Source organism: Schistocerca serialis, chromosome 8, assembly GCF_023864345.2.
Source record: "Schistocerca serialis cubense isolate TAMUIC-IGC-003099 chromosome 8, iqSchSeri2.2, whole genome shotgun sequence".
In the NCBI taxonomy this organism is placed as follows: Eukaryota; Metazoa; Arthropoda; class Insecta; order Orthoptera; family Acrididae; genus Schistocerca; species Schistocerca serialis.
In genome coordinates, this window is record NC_064645.1 from 123078650 (window position 1) to 123091388 (window position 12739).

A 12739-nucleotide genomic window follows, 5' to 3' on the forward strand; every position below is an offset into this window, starting at 1 on the left:
TTTGGCCCGTAAATACTTTTTGCATGTTTCATTTTGGAGAAAGTCTTTTCACACAAATAAATAGTGCCAAAAGCGGAAAAAAAGCCACGGCCAAATTTATGTACATTTGGAAACTGTGTAGATAAAAGACACTTATAAAATTCCAGACATGTTGACTTTGAATGTTTTTCTTTAAAAAAGTCCCTACATTGCAAATCAATAATCTCAAACTGAAGTTCTGCGGGTAACTCTTCTACATCGACGTCAAAGGGATTTTGAAATATCTTGATATCGTTTGAATTTGCATCGATATCTGAAAAACGTGATTCAAAATTACGAAAGTTACAGGAAACTGGAATCTCTGTTTGCTAACTGAATGTTTGGATTGTATTAAAATGAGTGAAGCATACTTTGTTCAACTGAGATTGAAACAAAGCAATCTTTGGTCGAAAGGACTTAACATGTGTGTATAAATCAGGCGGAAGCTGGTTTTCACCTTGCAATTTTAAATTAAGGTCATTCATATGTTTAGTCAAGCCTGTATAAGAGGCTAGCTTCCATAACCACTCACCATTCCATAACTCAGCCAGAGGGCGATTCCTTTCGTTCAAAAAAATTTCAGTTACTGCTCGGAGTTAAAAAAGAAACGGATCGGAACTTTATCGCAGCTAAGCTAGCGCACTGCATTATAATATAGCAAGTCGCTTTCCTCAATATCTTCAAGAAACTCGCGGAACTGGCGATGACTGAGTGCAGGGGATCTGATATAATTAACAACTGAAATAACTGGCTTTAAAACTTCTGACATATCTAAATGTTTTCCACACAAATACTGTTGGTGAATAATACAATGCACTACTAATGGTTTTGAGCCACCGTCATCTTCTACGGCTTTAGAAAGGAGAGCAACAACACCTTTATTTTTCCCACACTTGTTTTTGCCACCATCGATTGTAATACATTTTAATTTCTCCCACTGAAGATTGTTTTTCTGAACTGCCCTTTCAATTCCTTTAAAAATATCTTCGCCAGTGCTCGTTCCGTGAATACTGTGAACATCAATGAGCTCTTCATACACTTCATAATTTTTGTCAGTCCCTCGAATAAAAAATAGTACTTGAGCAGTATCAGACACATCTGTTGACTCATCCACGGCCAAAGAGAACCAGTCTAAGTCGTGATTTTCGTCACGCAGTTCTGCTGATATATTTTGTACAATGTCATGTATTCTTCGAGCCACAGTGTTTGCGGACAAACTTATGTTTTTAAATAAATTAACTTTTTCTGGACACATTTCTTCTGCTGTTGCAATAATGCAGTTCTTAATCAATTCTCCGTCGGTAAATGGCTTACACTGTTTCGCTACTAAATGAGGCACACGAAAACTAGCACGAGTTGCTGCATGTTATTCAGCATTTACTTTCGTAAACAGCGACTGCTGGGTTTTTAGCTGCCGTTTCAGAGACTCATACATTTCTAATCGTTCGCATCTTGTAAACTTGGAGTAATTCTGAGAGTGCTTAATCTGATATGACGTTTCATATTGTAATCTTTGAAGACTAATATTGCTTCATTGCAAATAATACACATCGGTTTGTTGCTTGACTCCAACACGAAATATTGACTCTCCACTGCTCTTTAAAAATTCTACATTCACTGTCAAGTTTTCGTTTCTTTTCCATATTTGTACAGAACTTCACAAAAGATTGCAACCTGAAAATAAAACTGTGCTATTTAATACTAATAAAACTAGGGAGTAGTCTACCTAAACAAAATGCAGTGAATTTATTTTAAGGTACTTTAATTACTAAATTAAATACCCACAATTACACTGTAGTTCCACTAAAAAATACAGTGAAAAAATACTCAAGTCGTGCTATACGTATTTTGATTTTCAGATTTTCCTTGTCTCTTCGAATTCAAACTTTGAATTGTCTCACACTTCGTCATCTCACCTACTAGTACAGCGCATAAAACCCAAAAAAACTCATGAGACACTCGCAACATAGACACAATCACGGAACAGAACTATCAAATATATGCTCTGCCTCTGCTACTCGCTACAAGACTACATAACTAAACTTATTGTTGCGCCCCTTGAAATAACAATGCGTTGACATACTCTACCCCTGTTACAACTTGCAGTAATAGTGTTGCAAACAATGATTTTGAGATTTCGTTAACTTTGCAGGACGCTTTCATGAAGGATGGGCAGTGACATACTTTTTTGTCGGTGAAATTCGCCAGAATAAAATACGCCAGAATTTCGGTCAGGTACGTCCACATATCAAAATTATGTAATTAAATAAAAATAGTAGTTCGTTTAAGTGTTAGCTATTCTCACAACCTTAGATTTTTGACATTTACCTTTCCTTTAGCCTTACATTACGGTGACCATGGTGTGCTAGGGTGCTTTAATCCCACTAGGTAGATCTTGGCCCTTATGACTGCGTGGAGAAGTCAATGTGGCCCGCGGACTAAAGAGTTTGGAGACGACTGGTCTAGATAGCCGCCACAGGAAGTCCGTGGAGAGCCGCGCCAACAGGTGAACGTTTCTGTAAAGCCCGTCTCGTCACTGCTTTCGATGCTGCATGCTCCATCCTTTCAGTTTTTGTCAAGCCCTATTTTGAGCTCCTAGCTACTGAAAATCTATTTTCTGTTTCAGTATTTTCTCTAAAACGCCTGTGTGTGTGTGTGTGTGTGTGTGTGTGTCGGATGATTGGTGGGGATGGGGGTGGGGGTGGGGGTGGGGGAGCGATGCACAAGGACGGCGTAGGTTATCTTCAATCAGAAATATTCCTAACAGTTAATAATAAAATGGTATTTATGAAATATGACGAGATACTCAAAGGGTGCTTCTACTTCAGAAATGACCAGCACAGTAGACGTCTGAAATTATTACAAGTCCTTTACAAAATTAAAGTAGTGTCGCTGTGCTTCTGAGTGATGCTTACGTAGAGTCCAGAGCTGGCCTACGATGCCTGCGGACCCTACGAGCTAAGTCTCGGAGACGACGGACGAACTCCGCTGCTGTTAGACTCGGGCGGTAACTGGACACTGTACACCATTCGGGACACTGAAGAGAACTGTTAGCCGTACCTCAGTGCTCCGGTTTTTAACGAGGCAGCGACCCATAACTCTCCACACACGTGATGCTCAAAGGTTGGCAGCTGCGGCCCACGGTGGACTCGATATAATTAGTACCGCCAACCCATACAGATGCTGTGCTACGAATGTTTCGAGAGCGGCTTACCGACTGTGGTCCAGTACTCTCTGGAGTCGTCAGTACCGTCACCGCAGAGGTGGAGGAAGGGGGGGGGGGCACTCCCATGAATTGTCCTAGTTAATGGGTACCCTCGAGCCACTTTAAATGACACGGATCCGGCAGAACAAATTTCACTGTGCTCCCTGTACCAAAGACATCATTTAATTCGTAAATAATGTGTAGATAACTCCAGATCGCTCGTGCCAGAGACAATTATGTTCATTCTCCTTGCGCATGGATTACTTTCACTAGCACAACAACACATACTGGACGACTATTCCTCCTCCTTCTTACAACACCACCTCTGCTAACCCCTACGTTAACACGTCTTGTCAATAAACGATAGCTGATCCGAGTGACGAGGAAAGTAAGGAGAACCATCCCAGAAGAGAAGCTTCATCGTACAGACTGTGGCGTATCCCTTTTTCGCTTTTTAGGGGAACGACGTATCATTGGATGTAACGCATAATGTCACTTTCTATGTTTACCTTCTTCATTTCTGTTGCTCATTTAGGAATGAAATATCGATCTTTTGTAATTCCACTCATCTATTCATCTAATGTTTATGTCACTAGAATCGAATGCGACTTCATCAGGCTGTAAATCTCCCGTCAGCTATTCAAATGAAATAACTCAGCGGTTTACTAAGTTCAGTTAAGGCTAATATTGACATGATTCTTGTGTTTTCCTTTCCTATTTGGCTCCATTGAGGAATCCAGAGTTGGCTTCCCGAGCTTGTTGTCTAATATTTACATGACGCTCTATAAGGTGATCCATTGATCGTGACCGGGCCAAATATCTCACGAAATAAGCGCCAAACGAAAATACTACAAAGAACGAAACTTGTGTAGCTTGAAGCGGGAAACCAGACGGCGCTATGGTTGGCCGGCTAGGTGGCGCTGCGATAGGTGAAACGGATATCAACTGTGTTTTTTTAAATAGGAACACCCATTTTTGGTACATATTTGTGTAGTACGTAAAGAAATATGATTGTTTTAGTTGGAACACTTTTTTCGCTTTGTGATAGATGGCGCTGTAATAGCCAAAAACATTTGGCTCACAATTTTAGACGAACAGTTGGTAACAGGTGGGTTTTTAAATTAAAGTACAAAACGTAGGTACGTTTGAAAATTTTATTTCGGTTGTTCCAATGTGATACAGGTACCTTTGTGAACTCATCATTTCTGAGAACGCATGAAGTTACAGCGTGATTACTTGTCGATACCACATTAATGAAATACATGCTCAAAATGATATCCGCCAACAACAATGCATTTGGCAATACGTGTAACGACATTCCTCTCAACAGCGAGTAGTTCGCCTTCCGTAATTGATAATGCGCTGACGCATGTTGTCAGGCGTTGACGGTGGATCACGATAGTAAATATCCTTCAACTTTGCCCACAGAAAGAAATCCGGGGACGTCAGATCCGGTGAACGTGCGGGCCATGGTATGGTGCTTCGACGACCAAACCACCTGTCATGAAATATGCTATTCAATACCACTTCAACCGCACACTAGCTATGTGCCGGACATCCATCATGTTGGAAGTACATCGCCATTCGGTCATGCAGTGAAACATCTTGTAGTAATATAGGTAGAACATTACGTAGGAAATCAGCATACATTGCACCATTTAGATTGCTATCGATAAAATGGGGGCCAATTATCCTTCCTCCCATAATGCCGCACCATACATTAACCCGCCAAGATAGCTGATATTACACTTGTAGCAGCCATCGTGGATTTTCCGTTGCCCGATAGTGCATAGTACGTCGGTTTACGTTACCGCTATTGGTGATTGACGCTTCGTTGCTAAATAGAACGCGTGCAAAATATCTGTCATCGTCCCGTAATATCTCTTGTGCCCAGTGGCAGAACTGTACACGAAGTTCAAAGTCGTCGCCATCCAATATCTGATGCATAGAAATATGATACGGGTGCAATCGATGTTGATGTAGCACTCTCAAGATCGACGTTTTTGAGATTCCCGATTCTCGCGGAATTTGTCAGCTACTGATGTGCAGATTAGCCGCGACAGCAGCTAAAACACCTACTTGGGCATCATCATTTGTTGCAGGTCGTGGTTGACGTTTCACGTGTGGATGAACACTTCCTGTTTCCTAACATAACGTAACTATCCGGCGAACGGTCCGGGCACTTGGATGATGTCGTCCAGGATACCGAGCAGCATACACCGCACACGATCGTTGGGCATTTTGATCACAATAGTCATACTTCAACACGATATCGACCTTTTCCGCAATTGGTAAGCGGTCCATTTTAACACGGATGATGTATCACGAAGCAAATACCGTCCGCACTGGCGGAATGTTACGTGATACCACGTACTTATAAGTTTGTGACTATTACAGCGGCATCTATCACCAAGCGAAAAAAATGGTCCAACTAAAACACTCATATTTCTTTACGTACTACACGAATATGTAATGAAAAATGGGGGTTCCTATTTTAAAAAAACCAGTTGACATGCGTTTGATCAATGGCAGCGCCATCTAGCAGCCCAACTATAGCACCATCTGGTTTCACCCTTCAAGCTAGATGAGTTTCGTTCTTTGTAGTTCTTTCGTTTGATGCTTATTTCGTGAGATATTTGGCCCGGTCACTATCAATTTACCACCCTGTATATTCGGTATCCACAGCCGAAGAATTCTGATTGCGACTGCAGGTGTTCGCTGATGCCCTTGTGTCTATGAGACGTCATGGTGATATCATTTGAGTATGAATTGACTGGGCCTGTCCAACGCGGGGGTTGCTGGGAGTCTAGAGGCCACGTGAAACGCAGCTGCCTGTCGGCAGTGCTGCCACGCCCGAGCTTTGAAGAGCTTCGGCCAGAGACAGTGGAAACTACCGAGAAAGGTCGTAACTTGTTATCAACGTGTGGACATTGGTTCCCGTTCCAGGTGTGTTAATGGTGACTGGCATCTTGGCCCCATGGGAGGCCATGTTGACGACACGCACATGTAATCCGCGGTGTGTACTCTTCTGTGGTGGTGCAAAACAAGAGCGTTGTCCTGTTGATTCTTCAGTGAAACATCCTTTGTGCAGCCGCTCGCATTGTGGTTGTGATTCGCCTTAAATCCTGCTAGCAGTGAGTTCAGGGTTTCCTGTTTACTATTGTCATAACCGCGGATTTGTGTCTGTGAACATATATTTCAGCTCTTCAACAACTGCGAAAAATATACCCTTTAGATGTGCTCTGGCGAGGGGCGTTGAGTAAATTATACACCAGTTTTCTTCTCGAATAATTTCAGTTCAACTAACGCGGACTTTGCTGTGGGACATCGTTGAATAGTTTCGCTTCAGTGCTTATAATTTCATGATGTTCGATTTGTAGAGGCGCTAAAGTACCGTTCAAAATGGCATCGGTATCGAAGGTTAGTTCCAAGAAGAGAGCTATCAATGAGTTTCTTTCGTTGGAAAACAAGAGCATAGCATTCTTAGACACTTGCAGAATGTCTACTGAGACCTGGCAGTGAACAAGAGCGTGGTGAGTCGTTGGTTGAGGCGTCTGTCATCATCGCAACAAGGTCGCGCAAACCTGTCCAATCTACCGGTTGCCGACCGGCTTCACACAGGTGTGACTCCTGTATTGTCAGCATGTGCGAACACTCTCATTAGAGGTCATCGCCGGATCACAAACGCATCGCTGTAGAACTGGACGTCTCTGTTGGTAGTGCTGACACGTTTGTCCACCAAATGGGGTACTCAAAGGTGTGTGCCCCCCCCCCCCCCCCCCCCCTGAGTTCCTTGCCGCTTAACAGAAGACCATCAAGAACAAGGAAGGACCATCTGTCAGGAGTTGCTTGAGCATTACGAGGCCGATCGTGACAATTTTTCGTCGAACTTCCCACAGGCAATAAAAGGGGTTCATCACTTCGAACCGAAACAGCACCTCTCCTCCGAAGAAAATATTCAAAGCCCCACCCTCAGCTGGGAAGAAGTACGTGGATGGTGGGGAGCTTATTGATGCAACAATGCGTCTGCTCCGACGTCGACCAGTAGAGCGGTACCGTACAGGCATACAGACCCTCCTACCGAGGTGGCCCCTTAGCATCGAAAAATATGTTTTTTGTAGCCAAAAGTGCGGGGGATTGTATAGTGTTTTGCAGTTCTGAATACAACCAAAAGTGTTACATTACTTTCTGAACGCACCGGGTGTTTTATTGTTAATTTGTTATTCAGTAGGTGATATTGATATATCTAATAGGTTTGCCTAATGTTTCAATTCGCTGAATCTGTCTAACTTCTCCATATTCCGGCACAGTCTATATCCTCCACTGTGTTGTTTGAGTTGTTTCTTCCGTACTGCCATATGCTGAGTGGCAGAATTACGGAACCTCTGGATCTTCTGTGCCAGTTCTCTTTTATATTCCATGTGAGAATTGTATTGTGAACTTGTTCCCAATTCAATAAAATATTTCTGTGTTTGTGGCTGCTTAGACAATATGTAAAATTACCAAATTTTACTGCTATTTTGTCTAAAACTGACATAGTGAGACCGTGGCTGTGTACAATCAATGTTGGTTAATTCTTACAGAGAATAAGACAGCGACCAGCCACTATTAATACTGCTATTTATTTAGGTAACCGGTTTCGAACTGGCAAGTTCATCATCAGACGCCTGTTCACATAATTTGCAAGATACACTTTACATCGTCAATTTTCGATTTTTATTATTCCACTGTGGCGAAATATTCTTGGTGTGTTGGTGCCGTCGAAAATTCCGCGCGATTTTGTTGCGAAGATGTGGGGATGTACAATTTACATAAGTGCTGGATATATTTTGGATGATTTGAAAAATACAATCCTGCAACTTCGTAACAAAATCGCGCAGAATTTTCGACGCCACCAACATGCCACGAATATTTCGCCACAGTGCAAGAATATAAATCGAAAACTGACGACTATGTAAAGAGTATCTTTCAAATCATGTGAACAGCCGTCTGATGATGAACTTGCCAGTTCAAAACCGGTTACGGCGCTATTTACCTAAATAAATAGCAGTATTAATAGTGGCTGGTTGCTGTCTTCTTCCTTGTAAGAATTAAACTACATCTCCAAATTTTACTAAACAAAAACACCGTGAAAATGGTCACTTGCAACAGTGACCGTAACGTCGGCAGTTTTACATATTGACAGCGCGGTCAAACACCCAGAAAAGTTTTGTTGATTGTGACACTGGCCGCGGATGCCTACGTTGTTCCGAATTACCCTATTGCACTATTGTTCCTATCAAGCCGCGTAGTTACGTAAGTGCAGACTTCTTGAGTTACTCTCAATTCAGCCGTACTCGTTAAACTGTATTTGTTTTACGGGTTATGGATTTGATGAGCTTGGCATTTTGTGTAACATATTTAAGTTCATGTTTTTTGACTGAATTTCTCATGTTGAGAAATGAGAAGGAGCGATTTGTTTCACTTCCTAAAAACAGTTGCTATAGGCAAGTTCGCATAAACACTTCCTTATTTTCGACAACCGGTTTCAACAGACTTTTCTGTCGCCTTCTAGCCTTCTAAAAGTTTTGTTACAAAACGTGTTCATTATGAGGTGAAACCATAATGCCAAGTTGTCATGCTAGTGGATAAAAAGTACTACATTATGCGAAGGTTTGTCAGATATAAAAATTTTACGAGCACCTAGTGCTCACGGCCCTATCCTTATATGTAGCCCCCGCACATGAGTTTTTAGACTTAACAGCCATCTGTGACAGATACAGATACGGACAGAGGCATGTGAACAACGTGCCTTTTGATTGTAAAAGTTTTCTTACTGACGAACCTTAGCATAATGTGATACATGTGATCCACTAATAAGACAGTTCGGCATGTCGTTCCAACAAACAATGAACATGTTTTGCAACAAAAAATTTTCACCATCAGTAGATGACAGTAAGGTCTATCGAAATCGGTTGTCGAAAATGAAGACTTATTTTTCGATCTTGGCTATAGGAACTTTTTTGTCATATATTTTATTGGAGTCGAAATACACACATCAAAAATGGTTTTGCATCACCCCGATTCCCAGAACTCCTGAAGATAGTCGTTGACTGAGGATGCTTCACTTCCGAAGTCCAAGGCGAGGTCCATGCAGCGCGGTATAGATGAACTCAACAACATGCTAAATGGGCCGCTCATTATTGGAATCACGTTCTCTTCACCAATGTTTGTCGTATATGCCTTCCAATCAGTCAATCGTCGGAGACGTGTTTGGAGGCAACCCGGTCAGGCTGAACGCCTTAGACACACTGTCCAGCGAGTGCAGCGAAGTGAAGGTTCCTGCTATTTTGGGGTGGCATAATGTGGGGCCGACGTACACCGCTTGTGGTCATGGAAGGCGCCGTAACGGCTGTACGATACATTAACGCCCTTCCTCGACCGATAGTGCAACCATGTCGGCAGCATATTGGCGTGGCATTCGTCTTCATGGACGACAATTCGCGCCCCCCTCTTGCACTTCTTGTGAATGACTTCCTTCGGGATAACGACATCGCTCGACTAGAGTGGCCAGTATTTTCTCCAGCCATTAACCCTATCGAACATGCCTGGGATAGATTGAAAAGTGCTATTTATGGAAGACGTGAGTTTCCAAACACTCTGGGGGATCTACGCTGAATCGCCGTTGAGGAGTGGAACAATCTGGACCAACAGTGCCTTGATAAACTCGTGGATATTAAGACATGACGAATACAGACACACATCAATTCAAGAGGTAGGGCTACTGGGTATTAGAGGTACCTGTGTGCACAGCAATCTGGACCAACACCTCTGAAGGTACCGCTGTGTGGTGGTACAACATGCAATGTGTGGTTTTCATGCCAATTAAAAGGGCGGAAATGATGTTTATGTTCCCAGAATGAGATTTTCACTCTGCAGTGGAGTGTGCGCTCATATGAAACTTCCTGGCAGATTAAAAGTGTGTGCCCGACTGAGACTCGAACTCGGGACCTTTGCCTTTCGCGGGCAAGAGCTTCTGTTAAGGTTTGGAAGGTAGGAGACGAGGTACTGGCAGAAGTAAAGCTGTGAGTACCGGGCGTGAGTCGTGCTTCGGTAGCTCAGTTGGTAGACCACTTGCCCGCGAAAGGCAAAGGTCCCGAGTTCGAGTCTCGGTCGGGCACACAGTTTTAATCTGCCAGGAAGTTCGATGTTTATGTTGATCCAATTTTTTGTGAAAGTTCCGGAACTCTCGGAACCAAGGTGATGCAAAACTTTTATTGATGTGTGTAATAGACCGTTGTCTAGGGGTAGTTATTTTCAGAATTAAATAGCTATGAAGAAATTCTTATCAATTTTAACAGCAATGGCGTCGCTTAAACAATGCAATTACAAATGGACAGGTAACATTTAATTCGTAAGTGATTAATTAAATAAAGGTGACAGGGAAGGTACTTTCCTGCTACTAACAAAAACACATACTGCATTAAATACTGACATATATATATATATATATATATATCAGAAATTCTAAATACACTACATATAGTAGAGATAATTCTTTACACACCGTAATCCAAATGCGACGCCAGAACCAACCAGGCACGGAAGACAAAGAATAATAGTAATAAGAAGAAGACAATGAAATCTTTTGTTATATACTACGATATAGAGATAATAGTAATTACAATTCTCTGAGCATGTATAGCGACTCAATTTTAGTCACATATGTATAAAGTGATTTACATTACTTTTTTCAAGAGGTGCTGTTATCGCCGCCGTCGTGTGCGGTCGTGAGCGGAGCTGGGTGTGACAGGGCATTGGCACTGAGTCGCTGTAGGTTGTGACTACAAAATTGCCATTCAGCCATGGAAGCCTGGATTAGGAAGTCTATGTTAAAGTTTTAGTTCCCATTCGTATATGACAGACGGAACGTGTTTGAACTCGACGACTGGTTGTTCGGTATATAAGATGACGACATTCATGGTTTGAAAAATGAGTCCGTGGTGACGCAATATGTATAAAATTATACACGAAGATATCTGTTAAATTACGTCATGGTCAGACAGAGATTCCGAAATAATATATTGGCTTGTAAGGCGGACACAGGAGTGGATATAGACTCAGATCATGATGTAGTAGTGATGAGGAGTAAGCTGAAGTTTAGCAGATTAGTCAGGAAGAATCAATACGCAAACAAATGGGTTACAGAGGCACTAAGGAATGATCAGATACACTTGAAGTTTTCTAAGGCTATAGGTACAGGAATGACAAACGTCTCAGTAGGCAGTACAGTTGAAGAGGAATGGACATCTATAAAAAGAACAGGAGAAACACTGGTACAAGGAAGGTGACAGCGAAGGAATCACGATTAACAAATGAAATGTCAGCCTGGCTAACCTCGCGGTTTAACGCGCTGCTATCCGAACGGGAAGGCGCGCTATTCGCTGGCTCGAATCCGCCCGGCGGATTAATGTCGAAGTCTGGTGTACCGGCCAGCCAGTGGATAGTTTATAAGGAGGTTTTCCATCTACCTCAGCGAATGCGGGCTGGTTCCCCTTATTCCGCCTTAGTTACACTGTTTCGGTGAATGCTGCGCAAACACCATTTCCACTTACGCGTACACCATAATTATTCCACCACGCATTTGGGGTTACTCTCGTCTGGTATGAGAAGTTCCCGGGGGCGTCCACTGGGGCCCCAACTGCACCATAACAATGGGTTCGGTGTGGGGCGGCGGTGGGGTGGGTGGACTGCTGTGCCTGTTGTAGGGTTGTGAACCACTTAGGTCTACGGCGGGACAAAGCCTCTCCATCGTTTCTAGGTCCCCGGCTTAATACACACATACATACAACAGATGAAAGACTTTACTTGATCGATGAAAAAGGATGTTCAGGGAAATTCAGGAATACAGAAATACAACTTGCTGAGGAATGAAAGAAATAGGAAGTGCACGGAAGGTAAGACGAAATGGCTACATGAAAGATGTGAAGAAATCGAAAGAGAAATAATAATAATAATGAGCGTATGGCATTGGTGGCCGGGAGACCCCCCGCCGGGCGCTTCGGCCACCACTCCACAAATTCTTTAACGCCACTACGGCGACTTGCGAGTGAGTGAGGATGATAGACACACAACAACCAGTCATCTCGAAGCAGAGAAAATCCCTAACCTCGCCGGGAATCGAACCCGGGGCCCCGTGCGCGGGAAGAAAGAACGCTACCGCAAGACCACGAGCCGCGGACGAAAATAAGAAGTGACTGTCGGAAACATTAAGTGAGCATCTTGCAAAGTCAAAATTATCTTCGGTGAAATTAAAAGCAAGGGCGGTAACATTAAGAGTGCAACGGGAATTCCACTGTTAAATGCAGAGGAGAGAGCGGATAGAAAGAAAGAGTACACTGAAGGCCTCTATGAGGGAGAAGATTTGTCTGATATTATAGAAGAGGAAACAGAGGTAGATTTAGAACAGATAGGATATCCAGTATTAGAATCAGAATTTAAGAGAGCTTTGGGCAGTTAAGATCAAATATGACAGAA